The sequence below is a fragment of the Sander lucioperca genome, chromosome 15, assembly GCF_008315115.2.
Source record: "Sander lucioperca isolate FBNREF2018 chromosome 15, SLUC_FBN_1.2, whole genome shotgun sequence".
Lineage (NCBI taxonomy): Eukaryota > Metazoa > Chordata > Actinopteri > Perciformes > Percidae > Sander > Sander lucioperca.
Genome location: NC_050187.1, coordinates 24585970 through 24601167, shown reverse-complemented (window position 1 = coordinate 24601167; position 15198 = coordinate 24585970). Strand labels below are relative to the sequence as shown.

Below are 15198 nucleotides of genomic sequence, written 5' to 3'. Positions count from 1 at the left end.
GGGGCGGTGATTGTGTGTGTCTATGTGTGTTTAATGGGTAGCAATTAGATTAGGGGTTTTCGCCACTGTGAATGGCCCCAGAACCTCTCAAGTTTTATTCACATCCAGCGTGGCAGATCACTATTACAAAGCAGCAAATCCACACACTGCTGTGGCAAATGTTTATTCATCTGGGTCATCTCACTCATCACCCAGCCACTGGAAGATATCCGACTGCAGTGCTGGTGTTTTCTTTGATGTTTTTTTACTTAAGTCCCCATGAAAAAAATCCCACATCCACAGCTTCTATTCTTGACATATAATGGTTTTGTTATAATTATTGGCCTGCTGCATATAGATACAGAGGTGCAGTCAATGAAAAGTAATCTCAACAGTCTCAACTTTGTATTTACTGTAACAGCAAACAAGAGAAATATGCACGGCCCTCTGATTTAACAGTTGCTCAAATAATTCAACCAGTAGGCTCATGAAAGAGAAGTAAAAAAAAAAAAACAAAGATCAGAGATGTCAGAGATCAACGTGTATATATGACATTAGCTTTCTCTACATTTAGGCAAATTTAAAAAAAAATTCTAATGGAAAATCAGTAGCCTACTAATGTCACATCATCAGAGCCCAGGTATAAAGCTGAGTATTGCCTCAATACTAGTATCAATGTATGTATCAATACTAGTGCCCATACATTACCAATGTTTTGGTACCAATGCCCAAAACAATGCTGTTAAAGTTACCTTAAATTGCAGCATATGTAATACATTTTAATACATTCAAATTTATATTATTTTAACAAAATAAGCCAAACTTACCACGTTCATACATCAGTGAATAATTGATCTTAACATTAACATCCATACAAGCATTTTGCCTAAATAAATAATACAAAATTATTATTTGAATATTATTTGAGTAAATCGCTTGTCTAAGAATCAGAAAATAGGTATCTGACCAAATTTCAGTAAATGACTGCATGGTTCTGTTACTCCGTGCTACAGATAAAATATGGTTGATACTAGTACAAAGACACAGGTCAGATCAAGAGGACCACAAATAATCAACAAGATCCCGACTGACTGACACACATTCAGAGGTAGGGCAGTAAAACGTGCAGGCCATCTGTCAAACTCTCATATCTGAAGGCCTGCCCCTCCCCCCAGAGTATAATACTGTAGATAAATATCTCAGAGCTTCACTAAAAAGTACAAGGCTTGCACTAAACCCCATATTAACCAAGGCCAGCAATGTGCCTTCTGTGGCTCTGCACTGCACAACAAAACGATGAAATGAAATGAAACCTTTATAGTGTGAGGGGATGAATAAGGTAAAGAAAAATCCAGGAAAACATAGTTACAGGGAAAGCAAATTATGTAGCCTACACTGCAATGAGAAACCCTCTAACAAGTCTTAGTGCTGTTGATTTCATTTTAATCTGGTTCGACATTGAGGTCTTCAGAGATAGTTTCAATAATTAAGTTTATCTTTGTTTTGTGGTCTGAATTCTTCACTGCAATGAGAATTGTTGAACAACAATAAACAGTTTTATCTTGATGTCCAAAAACCTCTCTGTTTTATACATTACATGTCATTTAGCTGACGCTTTTATCCAAAGCGACATACAATTGCTATATATGTCAGAGGTCGCACGCCTCTGGAGCAACTAGAGGTTAAGTGTCTTGCTCAGGGACACATTGGTTGATGTATCACAGTGGGAATCGAACCCGGGTCTCCCACACCAAAGGTATGTGTTATATCCACTGCGCCATCACCACCACGTTTTATAGATTTTGTCTGTTATAGAACAGATTAGCAGCCAAAATTAACATCCAATATCGCCCAGTGCATGCATGGTTTGGATCTGCAAGAATAAGTCGTTCATTACTCCTCTGACAAAGCTTTCACTTTTGACCTGCACATACACTACAGAGATGCATTCTTCAGGAGTAACAGGATGGATGCAGATAGGATGTGACAGGCCGAGGGCTATGATCTATTGGGTCATTGGGGCTACGCATGAATGGAGGTGCTCTACTACAGACAGTAAATCCCCTATCCGTCTGTCTGTCCCCATCTCCAAATGCTCATAGTTCCCAATCCTTACAAAGTCTCAGCACCATCTCTCAATAGCAGAATGCCAGGCTAGATCCATCTTTTCCCCTCCTACCTTTCCTTCACTCAATTTTTAAAGATTGGTAAGGGGATAATTTTATTCAGATTGCGAAAAACCCTAGAGAAGGATCCAGAGTAAGGGATGCCTTATTTGATAAACAATCCACCTTTCTATAGTATTTTAGAACAAAAACAGCAAACAATATCAAAAACTTATTAAAATTGAAATTGAAATGAAAACTTGAAATGATGGGTAAACATGAGTACCTTACTGGTAGTATTGTATACCATAATATTGCAGTATACATTACTGCCAACTAATTTCCAAAGCATTGCATCACATTTGTATCTTGTTAATGCATTTGTCATTTTAGTACAACTTTGGGAGGATTGATCCCTTAAATAAAATATAATCTTAAAAGAACAGACAGTTCAACAACAGACAGACAATAACAGTTTTTAAAAGCAGAGGTGGGCCACTTGGCCTGAAATAAAGACCACCTGTGAACATCATAAAAAGGGAACACACTTCATCACAAGTTCATGCTCAACAAAAAAAAAAGAGCAGTGTTATTTCACACAGCACATGCCACATATTTAATGAGTGTGACTTTGGGATGTCATATTTTTCGAGTTTTGACAGACACTACTGTTTTCTCTGTTGTCCTGCTGCTGTAACTATTTCACGTATAGAGTCATTTGTAGCTTATAAATTTAGCACAAAAAGTTAGGAAATTTGTGTTTGGTAGATTATTTCTCTGTGGTAACAATGCTTTTTGGCAATAAATCTTATACCGTTGGAAAGCCTGTTTAGTTCCCTTTCAAATGGTGCCCCATTTGTAAGGAACATGCATTTGTGGGATGAGCAGCAGCGCTGAGTATGTGGGTTGCGCCCATGGAAAATTTGCCAAATCATCTCTGCCAATGCCAAACAGCTTATTCTGCCATTGACTCGTTTGGTGTTTGGTGGATTGGATGATTCTGCCTATGGCAGTTGGATCGTAGGGTCAAAGTGTGGAGAAGACGCGGAGAACGCTATGCTGCACCGATAGAGTAACACCTTTTGGTGGAGGCAGTGTGATGGTGTGGGGCGGCATCTCCCTCACTGGAAAAATGAGGCTTGTCATCATTGGAGGCAATCTCAATGCAGAGAGATATAGAGATGAGATTCTGCAACCAGTGGCAATCCCATATCTCCACAGTCTGGGATCGAACTCTATCCTCCAAGATGACAACGCTCGCCCCAACAGGGCGGGGTTTATCAGAGACTACCTCCAGAATGTGGGAGTGGAGAGGATGGAATGGCCTGCCAGCAGTCCTGACCTCAACCCCATTGAACACTTGTGGGATCAGCTTGGGCCTGCTCTCGTGCCAGAGTGACCAACACAACCACGTTGGCTGACTTGCGACAAATGCTGGTTGAAGAATGGGATGCCATCCCACAGCAGTGTGTGACCAGGCTGGTGACCAGCATGAGGAGGAGGTGCCAGGCTGTTGTGGCTGTGTATGGCTCTTCTACACGCTACTGAGGCTCCTGTTTGTGAAATAAATAAATTGGTAAATTGCCAATATGTCTTGTTTCTTCAAACTTCAATCATCCAATCCACCAAACACCAAACGAGTCAATGGCAGAATAAGCTGTTTGGCATTGGCGGAGAAGATTTGGCAAATTTTTCATGGGCGCAACCCACATACTCAGCGCTGCTGCTCATCCCACAAATGCATGTTCCTTACAAATGGGGCACCATTTGAAAGGGAACTAAACAGGCTTTCCAACGGTATAAGATTTATTGCCAAAAAGCATTGTTACCACAGAGAAATAATCTACCAAACACAAATTTCCTTACTTTTTGTGCTAAGTTTAGTTAGATTTTCAGAATAGTTTTCTAAACACAACAGCAGTGTTCATATTTGCAGAGGTTAAAAATGACTGAACAAGCAAAGAGTGTTCTCTTCTGAATAGAAAATTGGGATATCTGACCATTTGTAGTCCACATAGACTGTGGTTAAGCTACATAATGAAGATAACTGAAGAAAGGAAGATACAGTGGGGAAAACATTCAGTGGGAGGGTCAGGATGGATGGATGGAATGAGCGAGAAAAGATGAACTTGTCCGTTCTTAGTATGACGTGGAACTTGCAACTTCCTATTTCTTTCCATCTCGAAAATCTGTCTTTCATAACATTTATTTTAATGTTTATTTGTAAAGGGACATGTAGCATAAACCAATGCCACACACCAAAGCATTTACAGCCAAAGCTAATTTGCAATGCCAGTCTAGCGCCAATCCAATCAATAATATGGATCAATAGTTATATAACCCATCTGAAGAGCCTAGTGTGTCATCCAGTTGGCTCCACTCTGAGACAAGTACCACCTCAGACACACATTAGAACTACTATCTCAGAGCTGTTTCACTCTTGTCAGTGTCACTCTCAACAAATCTAAGGGCTTGTTTCAACCAACCAGAGTACAGATCAATTTTAAAATGAGAAAATATGTAGGCCTATTTAATTCAAAGTATCTGATCTGAGAATGGATAATGTCATAATAAATATAAGATGACAATCAAATACAGCCCAAAGGACATTCTTAGCTCCTATTGAATCTAAACCAAAGTGCAGCTTCATTTACATATATTGACCATTGAGTCCATGTCCCGCTGGAGTAATAACTAGGCCAGTCATCTGGACAGAGCAGTAGTGGGCCACAGCTCTGTCCCTGAAGAGATTAACAGAGTGCCATTAGAGCAGGCTAATAGAATGAGACAGGGATGAAAGCAACACTGACACAAGGCTAATGTGTATTGAGTGAAACCAATACTGGGCTGAGCTGCACTGATGCTTACAGAAGCAAATCCAATGAGACAGCATAGAGGGTTTGGTAATGCTATATACCAAATGTGGTAAATCGAATGGCAGAGAGCAACAGAGGAAACAGTGACTAGAGAGAGGTGGAGAAAAGGTGTGGCAACCTGCTACATTAAAAACAGTGTGTTAACCTTGCATGTGGTAGTATACTGGAACACCACAAGCACACAGACACCTACAGAAACAATGTCCCATCACATTTTTGGCTCATAATGTACCACAGAAAAGTAAATAAGAAAACAATACCTTAACTCTGAGAACTTATGTTGACTACTCCAATAATTTTCATCCCAGAGTCAATCATTAAGATAAGAGCTACGCCCTGCCATGTCACTCTGTTTCCTCCATCATCTAAACTGAAAGTAAGGGAGCGCCCAAAAGATAGAAGAGCACAGGAACAGGAAGACCGTGATCTGTCTGCTGGCTGGCTCTCTCCTTGCATGTGTGCCTGTGTGTAATGTGACGTCTGTGGTGTGTAGCGATGGGTATGTGGGTGGGGAGAACAGAGCCTTTATGGGAGTGTTTAATATTTAATAAGGCATCTTTTAGGAGCCCCACCCAGTGTGCTGCAAGAGAGGAGAGGTGAAAATAACTTTTGTTTTGGGGGAAAATACAATAAAAGAAGAAATGAAAAACATAACAAGGACTCATTTCCAGTACAAAAGAAATTATCAGCAGGAAAAGTAGCAGCAGAAAAAAATGTTGATCAATTATCCACAATATGGTACAAAGACTAAAGCCATATAATCCTTCTGGCTCAAGATATTTTACCAACAAGCTAAAGTAGCAATTTTCAGCGTGCATGCTGCAGCCCTATAATGTCATGATATCACCAGAGAGAAAAATAAAGGGAAACAGATCCTGCCTAGCACTCTGCTGTCTTTGAAAAGTCACTCCAGTAAGGAGAAATTTGTTGTGGTTCTCATAAAGATTCAATGTAAGTTCAATTTCCATGACTCATTTCATGGTTGACAGCATACTGGTTCCACTCAGTCAACTGTTTTCAGCTAAATGCCAGCAGTAAAACCATACGAGCACTGCCAGTTCCTCAATGTCTCCTGTTTGTACGTGTCACAGGCACTGATAAATCACAGCATGGAGTCTGATCCAACCCACATCAGCAACGATAAAATAAAGGCTAAAACACAGGGTTTCAAAGGACTTCTTCAGCTTTAAAATTGCTTCATGTTGTGCTTCTATTAACAAGCCTCAATCAAAGTAAGCTGCTAAACATCTACGTCGTTATATTGGTATTCTTCTAAATATTTGTTATTTCTAGACTGAAAACATTTTCTACCATGCAACTTTGAATGGTGGAAAGATTTATTATATTTTTGGTGCTACATTAATTTAGGATATACTGTATGTACAGAACCAAGATACAGTAGTGACAAAGAAAGCCTGAACCAAAATGAGTCATATACTGACTAGTCACGACACAGAAACACCCTCAAAAAGTCCTCATCATCCACCCTGACTCATCAATAAAAATACCTCTGCTGCTGCATTCTTTCTGAGGTGTGATGCTGAGCAGTGGAAGTCTTGACAGGACTTGGCAGAATCTAATTATCTTCACTGTTAGAGCATCCCAGCTGTCCACAATCCCATCACCATAATCTCTCTCTGCTTTATCGTTCACAATTTTAAGTGTATGTGTACGGCAAGAATAGAAAGACATGCAAGTATCGGTTCCCTCTCCCATCTATGACCTTCACTTGAACCACACCGTGGGAAGACTGCAGTGCATTTGACAGCTTCATTTAATTCTCACCTTCTGATTGGCCACAATAACTAGTAAGGCTGATAAGTGTCACCAAGCAACAGCGCAGGTGTCAATCACTGTCAGCAAGGTCATTAGAGTAGTTTATGTACAGTATATGAGATCCGAAGGCAGGGCAGACAGCAGCCCGAGGCTTACTTTTCTTTTTGAAGCATAATTAAACTTCACTGAGACCACAGAAAATCCCATTATTGATTAATCACACAAGGGAGACAGGGTTTCCCCCATTATATTGCAAAGCCTGGTTGCCCTCCACCAGGCTTAAGCCACTGGGAATTATTTTGTCATGTATTTTTAAGACGTTTTACAGTTACAGTGGGGCGGCTCGGTTGGAAACAAAGACGTAGTCATATTTTCAAATCTCCAGTTAGCTTTTAGCACTGACTTAATGTAGGGCCCTATGGAATCTTTCTTATAGCTTTTTTAAATTCTCAATTTCGCGATTCCTTCCATGATTCTGTTATCACAGAAACTATGCGGCTCTACATTAATGCTGCAATCAGTCTGTGACTGGCCCCAGCCGAGCCCTCGTCGAAAAAAAAAACCCTGTGAGATATCACGATTACAATAGAGCACAAAAACAGAGATGTGATCAGCACACAAAAAAAAGACAGGAAGTAGTGAGAGACAAAGCAAAAACAACAGGAATCTCCATTAGAAATGACAGAGAAGAGCATGACCACAGATTTTTTAAAGGCATGTGATGTTAGATTTGTTGCTTAACTAGCTTAGGTATATAATGATGTAAGTAACATTCAAATTAAGAGGGCCGACGTTTTCGCAATAAAATACATTATTTGTGTTAGCAAACCGTTTTTAAAGGGCATTATGGACTTCCAACTGACGTCCTCCTTCTGACTACCTGTCAAATCATTAATCATTAATATATTTATTGGTTTTCAGTTTTGCAAATCATATCAAATTGTACAGGGAATAACAGTTATATAAAACAGCAAACATTTTTCACCCTGTTCTCCCTTTCATCAACTGGGTACGTCCTGGGACGCACACAAACCATTAAACCAATCAAAGGTCATGAAGAGTGCTTTATGTCATGTTAAAAGATTTGTAAAATGCTAAATGTAATCAATATATAGTAGTTAGTAGCTAGTAATAGTAGCATGTCTTAAGGTGTGTGTGTGTGTGTGTGTGTGTGTGTGTGTGTGTGTGAGACAACGAATTTAGAAAGTATATATTTTTCTTTAAATTAAAGCCATCGCAATTTACATTCCTAACAATCATGATTACACTATCATATATGATCCACCTTGGTTTCAATTCAAAATATCCCATGGCAAACAATATGATCTAACCTCGTTATCAAAGAGTGCATGTGAATGCAACATGACCATAAAGCAACTCCACATTGTGACTGAGCAAGTGGATGTGTGAGATCACTTTAATACATGTTTATCTTCAGCACAGAAGTAGCATAGCAAAACATCAGATAAACATTACTTGCAACCGCCTGCCTTCCCCCAAGCTTTTCTTTCCAGAACAATTACATCACTTTCTCTACAGTATCAATGGCTTTTCTTTACACTGACATGTCAGTTCATCTGAAACACTTCCAGCTTATCTACCCACTGTGCTGTTTATTGGGCATTTGATGTAACCTTTGGTAACTCTGACTCACTCCTTATCGCCACAAGTTACAATGCAAAACACAGGCCTGTCGTGAGAGGTGAGAAAATTTGACTTTTGAGAGAATGAACCTAATGTTAGGGCCCTGAAAATTAAACACAGTCTAATAAATAAGCTTTTAATAGATCATGTTCCTGGTGGATTTTGTCCTGTGAATGGACAATACACTGCTACTTCCTCTGTGCCCAACTTCCCTCTTTTCCTGTGCCTCCCTTCTTTCCATTCACACTTTCAGGCTAATGTCTATTATTTTCCTAGGCAGCACGTTTGTACAGTAAATAGCAAACAGTGTCACATGAGCCCAGTGAGAACAAGGCCTCCACACATCACATTGGGCCACAGTTGGTGGTTAACATCCATGTCATGCCTTTGTGTCCAATTTTTCACAGAGTTTAGATCTATTTGGGCAATTGTTAAAACTAGATGGGAACTTATCCAAAAGAGTGTCTGATACAAAAGAGTAACCTTTCTATTCACCTCAGGAGCCTTCTGGGATAAACTGGCTGAATACTCATTGGTGGTGGTTGTGGCTAGATATACCCCTGCTGGGTAAATTGTTTTGAGCACAGAAAAGGCACCATGCACCAACACAATGTCCACAAGTCCATTATATGGGGATGTAAGATGCTGCAGTTGAGCCTGCCATGCAAACACAGTATTTGATTATCAACTTCATGGCTGTGCAGGTAACCTCGTAGACATTTGGGACAACATTTTTGCCTTGGAACTGCCGGGCAAAAGTACTAATGAGTCAAATGTCACTACAGTCTCACAACACCTCAGCCATCAGATCCAGAGCTTAAGCTCACAAGAAATACCATATGTTAACCTGGGTAAAATGGAAGTTTAGAAGTGACAATAATATAGCAGTACTGAGTGACCAAAACGAGGCGATGTGCCAAATGAAACTGGTACAGTAACATGAGAACAAGGAAACGTTTTAACAACTGAGCAATGCACTGGAAACAAGCCATCCCATCTGAGAAAAACACCTTGAACATTTTAAACAGATGCATGCAGATTGCAGCACATACTGTGATTGAGTGACTCAGCAGTGTTTGTGCAGAGATGCTGAAAACAAACTTTCACTATCAAAACACAGCTCACAATCTCCAGCACATACAGTATACTCTTTTTCCACCCAAATTAGCACCTATATGCAGGTTTTTTAAACGTGGGAAAACCCGCAAAAAATAGGCGATAGATGGCTTTCTCATTACCATTAGACAAGAATGCCTGTTTTTTTTTTCTGGTGTGTCACATTTAACGCAATAAGTCGTCTAAACCATTTGACCATAAATTAGCGTCCCTAGCAGTGGCAAGAAATACAACCCACAGGCGCGCTTTCTGTCTTCATATGTAAACCACAGAACGTAATGGTCGCAGTTTTAAACACGTTAACGTTGCGAACGGTCGGAGTTCGGTTACGTTTACTGACTGAGATGACAGCGATTAACGACTGAGTCAAAGCTTCATGCCGGAAAAAGGGGTGGTAATCAGCGTGTCCACCCGGGTGTCATGTTTCTATCACTGCTGTCTGGAGCTGGAGCCGATAAATACCTGGAACTCGTGACCGACTCATTTGTCCCAAGAATTAAAGCGGGTTTTAACCTTTCTAACTGAAGACAAAAGCCAGATGGTGGGTGTTAGTTTTTTTTTTTGCCCAGTGGGAAAGGGGCTTTATATGTCCAATGACTGATCCCAAGGACATAAAGACTTATAATATCACATGATTCAAAGCCTTGAAGGATTATTAAATGAGATGTAAAGCTCAATGCAGTTACTAGAAACTAATAATATACAGAGGAACTGGATGAAGAAGGGGCATATACTTTGTTTATGTCACATAAATTGATATGAGCAAAAATGAAAGCTGACATGCTAACAAGTGCAGACTGAGGCATGTACTGAATATGCAATGCTTCTGCGCTCAACATAGGAACAGTATGGTTAGGCTGTGGCTCAGAGGTAGAGTGGGTCGGTCCTCAAACACAGGATTGGCGGTTCTTGAGCAAGACACTGAACCCCAAGTTGCTCCCCGGATGCTGTATGTGGCTGTCCACTGCTCCTAATGCTTAGGATGGGTAAAATGCAGAGATCGAATTTCGCTACATTGTACTTTACGATTGTATGTGACAAATAATAAAGTTTCTTCTTCTTCACAAAAAAAGTATGTAGTTCAAACATCATATAAAGTACTGTCAATAAAGAAATAATGCATCAATGACGGAACATTTATGTGACGAAAGCGCTTGTCTTTAATTGCTTAATGTATATACAGATTATCCAGGTTTAAATTATACAAATCCAAACATTCAAGCTAAGACATAAAGAACAATATGTAAACAAATAAAAAAAACACCACTAAGTGTATACTTGTTTTCTTTATAATCGAAATTAAAATGTACAACGCACTTTGTAGGCTGCGCAGTGCGCGGCAACTTCAGGAGACTCGGATGAAGCTGGGAAGTATTAAACACACGGTTTCCACACCGTGGTAATCCACCGTGATAATAATTATATTTTAAATGAAAACGGTAATTGTTACCGTCAACATTTTTATCACGGTTTACCGATACACCGGTAATCGTTACATCCCTACATGCATGCATTATTAATATCATTCACTTTAGCCTTGATTGATAGTATTATATGAATACAATGGTGTCATGTCAGTCAATCAGTGTATTTCTACCTAAATTCCCTCTCCAAAATCTCTTCAGAAGAGTAGTCACAGCGCTTACTTGCTTTGGTGTTTGTAAAGTATTAAAGTTCAACAAAGAATGGTTCACATAAGAAAAGTTTTCATTTTTATTTTCTATGTAGATGCACTCCCTTACAAAATCACCCCAGTAGTCGAGAATGATTTATTATTTCCAAATAGAGCTATTTGTCATCTTGTAAAAATTAGTCTTTTTTCATATCGCAATATACATCGCAGGAAAAAAAATATCGCTATGTCAGTTTTTTCCAATATCGTGCAGCCCTACCACGCACACTCACACAGGTGTTTTCACTCATTGCTAATTAGGCCTCCTCTCAGGTATACTGGCCAGAGATGGAAGTAGTAGATGGAAGTAGGACAATGTCATCAAGCACAGTCTGTGTACAGGCCCACACAGTCCAGATCAGAGGTCTAATCAGGCAAAGTGAGAACACCTGTGTGGGTCTACCATGGGTATGTAGGAGCTTTACATACTAACATCAGTTGTACCCAACCTAGGATCTGCTATGATAAAACAGTTAACAATTGTTCCACTGTCACAGCACAAACAAATGTAATATAAATGAATCACTCTTGATAAAAATGTTGACTAAAAAGTTGATGTCAAAGCACTTAAACGTCTCTCTTAATCTTAAACAAATCAGGGAGGTGCTTGACGGTGTAAGTAAATTTCTCAACCATGCCATCTTTCACTATCTTTTCCCTATTGACAGCTAAAATGTCTACTACTTCAGGGTACATCAATCACCTAGTCTCCCACAGACAGTCAATTGTGAAGTAAAATCTGAATGAGGCAACATGCAAAGAGTACTCCTATATATTAGCATTCATTCTTTTTTATTGAAAGGACATTTTCTGATCCTTGAAGGGCATTTTTGCCCCAAATGCCTGTCAATTTTTGACCTGTGTCAGTGCATCTGAGATCCTGTGTCTACACTCTGCTACACTGAGCTATTCCAAGCCCTTAAACATTTGTGGTCTTACCGAGGGAACTGATAAGCATGGCTAAGTATAGCTCTAATGATAGGCCACATGCAGAGAGAGTAGAGGGCAAGAAGGATCAGAGAAAAGTCAAAGTCAAATCAAGTCACTAGGCTCTGAGCATAACACACACATGAAAACATTCACAAAACTATAAGCAATGCACTATCCTGAATGACCTAATCTCTGGGCATTTTAAGTACTCATTAGATGTGCAAACAAAAACTCTGTATTGTTCCAATAAAAGATCAGAAAGAAACGACAATATACAGCAATTACAACACCTTCAGTGGAAAGGATGCAGACAGCTCATGTGTGATGGTTTGAAGAGTTGTTTAACACTCCCCTTGATCTACACGGAATCCCTAAGCCTGTGATTTCTGGCCTTGCCATACAAATAACTCAACACTTCTCTGTGCTGTAAGTATTCACTTTTAGCATCATGCAAGCACACTTTCACATCTTATCTGTTGGCCTCAAGGTCGCCCTTAAGGGGCATTACAGTGCATTGGAATGACTACTATGCACAGGGTAATGTGTATAAAGTGTATCTTCACGCATAGCTAGACACTGACGGTTAGGGCACACATGAAGAGAGGCAGACAACAGGGACAACCCTCACATATTGAACTGCAATTTGGGGGGTCTTTAGCAGGCAGGCACATAGTGGAGACATTCAGCTGTTGTTGGGGGGAATCAGATTGTAAACACACCCTCAGCCAAGGTGGCGCTCCAGGACCTATGCCAACAGGTGCCTGATGAACACACACATGGATGTGTGTGTGTGTGTGTGTGTGTAACCCTACCCAAACACTGGAACACCAGAGGAGTGTCCATCTCACTTACACTAAGGGCAATCAGTCATGCCTTATCCTAATGTGCACCGGCACGTTGATGCCATGGCGCTTTGCACTGTCTGGGCTGTAATAGATCACAGCCTAAAATGGTTCACACACACACATAGTTATGAGACTTGACTGACAGCAACTTCAGTTGTGGTACAAAAATATGAATATGTGAGGCATGGTATAAAAACCCTGGTTAAATTTGAACTCCTGTCTGAGTAGAGCATGAGGCTCATGAGTCATCTTGTGTTACCCTTTAATCCTGACATGTGCATGAGGAACACACATTTCCATGGTGTATCTCAAACAAGATTGAGTTCCCCTCAAGTATTAACTACTGAGCCATACAGATGGACTGTGTGACATGGTGAGACACTTGTCAAGCAGAAATACAGATTGTTCCAATGTATCTACATTATGAGATCAGTTTCTGTTTAAAATGTGTTATACAAGTGACTTTGTATGCTTATTACATAAAGGCATGGTCATCCTCATTCATGGTACAGTAACTCTTTCCAGGGCATGTTATGACTGGGGGGTGATGTTACGTTAGAAAACATGGCCTTTTCTGCCTCACTGGGCATCCCTGAGAAAGATTTCCTCATCAAAGGCTCTTTGGTGTTGTTTGTCTTCATTAGTTTAATTTAAAAATGCATAGTACATGTTCTATACCCACACAGAGAAATAAGGACATGCATTACTACATAAAGGTACTCAATATTGCTAATACAATAACTTAATTGTTTTCCCATAATTTCACAATCATAACAGGACTTATGTAATACATGTATGCACTTACCTGAATTATACCGTTAAAAGCATGTTACAGCCTCAATGGGTCAGCAAGCAGTCCACGTTGACATTGTCTTGTGAATAACATGTTGTAAAAGTTAGTAGAGGTAGATCATCTTACACTTTCCGCTTAAAACAGTCTTTGAACGTTATGATTTATTGATGAAGTGATAGCTAGCCCGCCGTCAATAGTCATTACAAAAGCTTTACGCTTGACATACTGATATCCAGTCTGTTCTGTGCTATGTTGAGTCCTGTAACAATTAAGACGAGCTGACTGGAAAATAGACACACAAAATGTTGTGAATTCCTCGCATTTCGATGAAGTACTTCCACTTTAAGGTTATAGCCAGAAGCTACTGTCACTGTCACGATGTCAACGCCGACCAACTGATGATACCGAGCATTACCGACTGAAAAAGACGGTCCGTAAAGCGACGGGAAGACGTAAACAAAATGCGGCCGGACATGAAAAGTCTTGAAAATAAACTAACCAGACGACCATACAGTGCAGACTGACTTCCCAAAGCAGTTATCACTCCGAAATCGTCCTCTCACTTCCAGCTGGGCGGAGCGTTTATAGATGTCTCTAGGTCTCAAAGGGTAACATTGCATGCTAACGTTAATCTCAAAGTGCTGGTTATAATTCTCCTACAGCTGTGTACTATTTTAAAAAATGTTGTCTGCATGTTAAGTATTCATTTCATTAGTTTTACGGAGTCTACATGTTTTAAATAGCTCCGTTTACCGAAGGCAAACTATCTTTTAAATTACAGCCTTCCCGCAAGCTGTCGATGGGAGCCTAGCCGACTGACCTGAGACGCGTGCACGGCAGTCGTGTGGTACTCTGTGCACGCGAAAGTAATGATCACAAAGCACTACTCATACGGATGTGAAATTACGACTCATTGGTGGAAAGTAACCAAGTTGGCTATATCTACATATTCTCAAGTAGCCTACTGTACGTACGATTTTGAGGTACTTTTAGTTCAGTGTCACTGCTACTTTCTACTTAAGATAAGATAAGATTAAACTTTATTATCCCCCAACGCAATAGCGTTGATAATGAAACACAGGAGAATAGCTACATGCAGGTAAACGTAGGAGTAAAGAACCCACCAAAATAAATAAAAACAAGAACAATAGAGATAACATTAACTACCGAGCTGCTGAGCCTATACCTGCACTGTATCACTGAAATTAGTGAATAAGTGAACATGTGTCTATATCAAAAATAGCCTATGTAGCAGCAGATTTTTTTTATGTTGGTAAAGGTCTAATTTTTTATGGCACGAAAGCATGGCTACTTTAGTTAGGTAATTTATGCTTGTTTATAGTATGATCTGCTTAAATGATGCTTAAATTCTGGGATGGCTCATCCCATGGGGCCTGTATTGACCCCTGTTTTTGTGGTGATTTCTATCATGTAAATTTTACAAGACGGGTGGTCAAGCCAA

The 15198-nt window shown here is 39.9% G+C and overlaps 1 protein-coding gene across 6 annotated transcripts in view; it reads right to left on the bottom strand.

Annotated features, from left to right (window-relative positions):
* Window positions 1-15198, bottom strand: part of ccser2a (coiled-coil serine-rich protein 2a) — a 58422-nt gene that overhangs the window by 41248 nt on the left and 1976 nt on the right. For 2 of the 6 annotated variants that reach the window (XM_031308171.2, XM_035992098.1), the window contains exon 1: window positions 13749-14579. The gene's annotated coding sequence lies outside the window, so the exon portion shown is untranslated. Of the gene's footprint in view, window positions 1-5220; window positions 5396-13748; window positions 14585-15198 lie in introns of those variants that run through there. The other 4 variants (XM_031308181.1, XM_035992099.1, XM_031308189.2 and 1 more) reach the window with 4 other exon arrangements.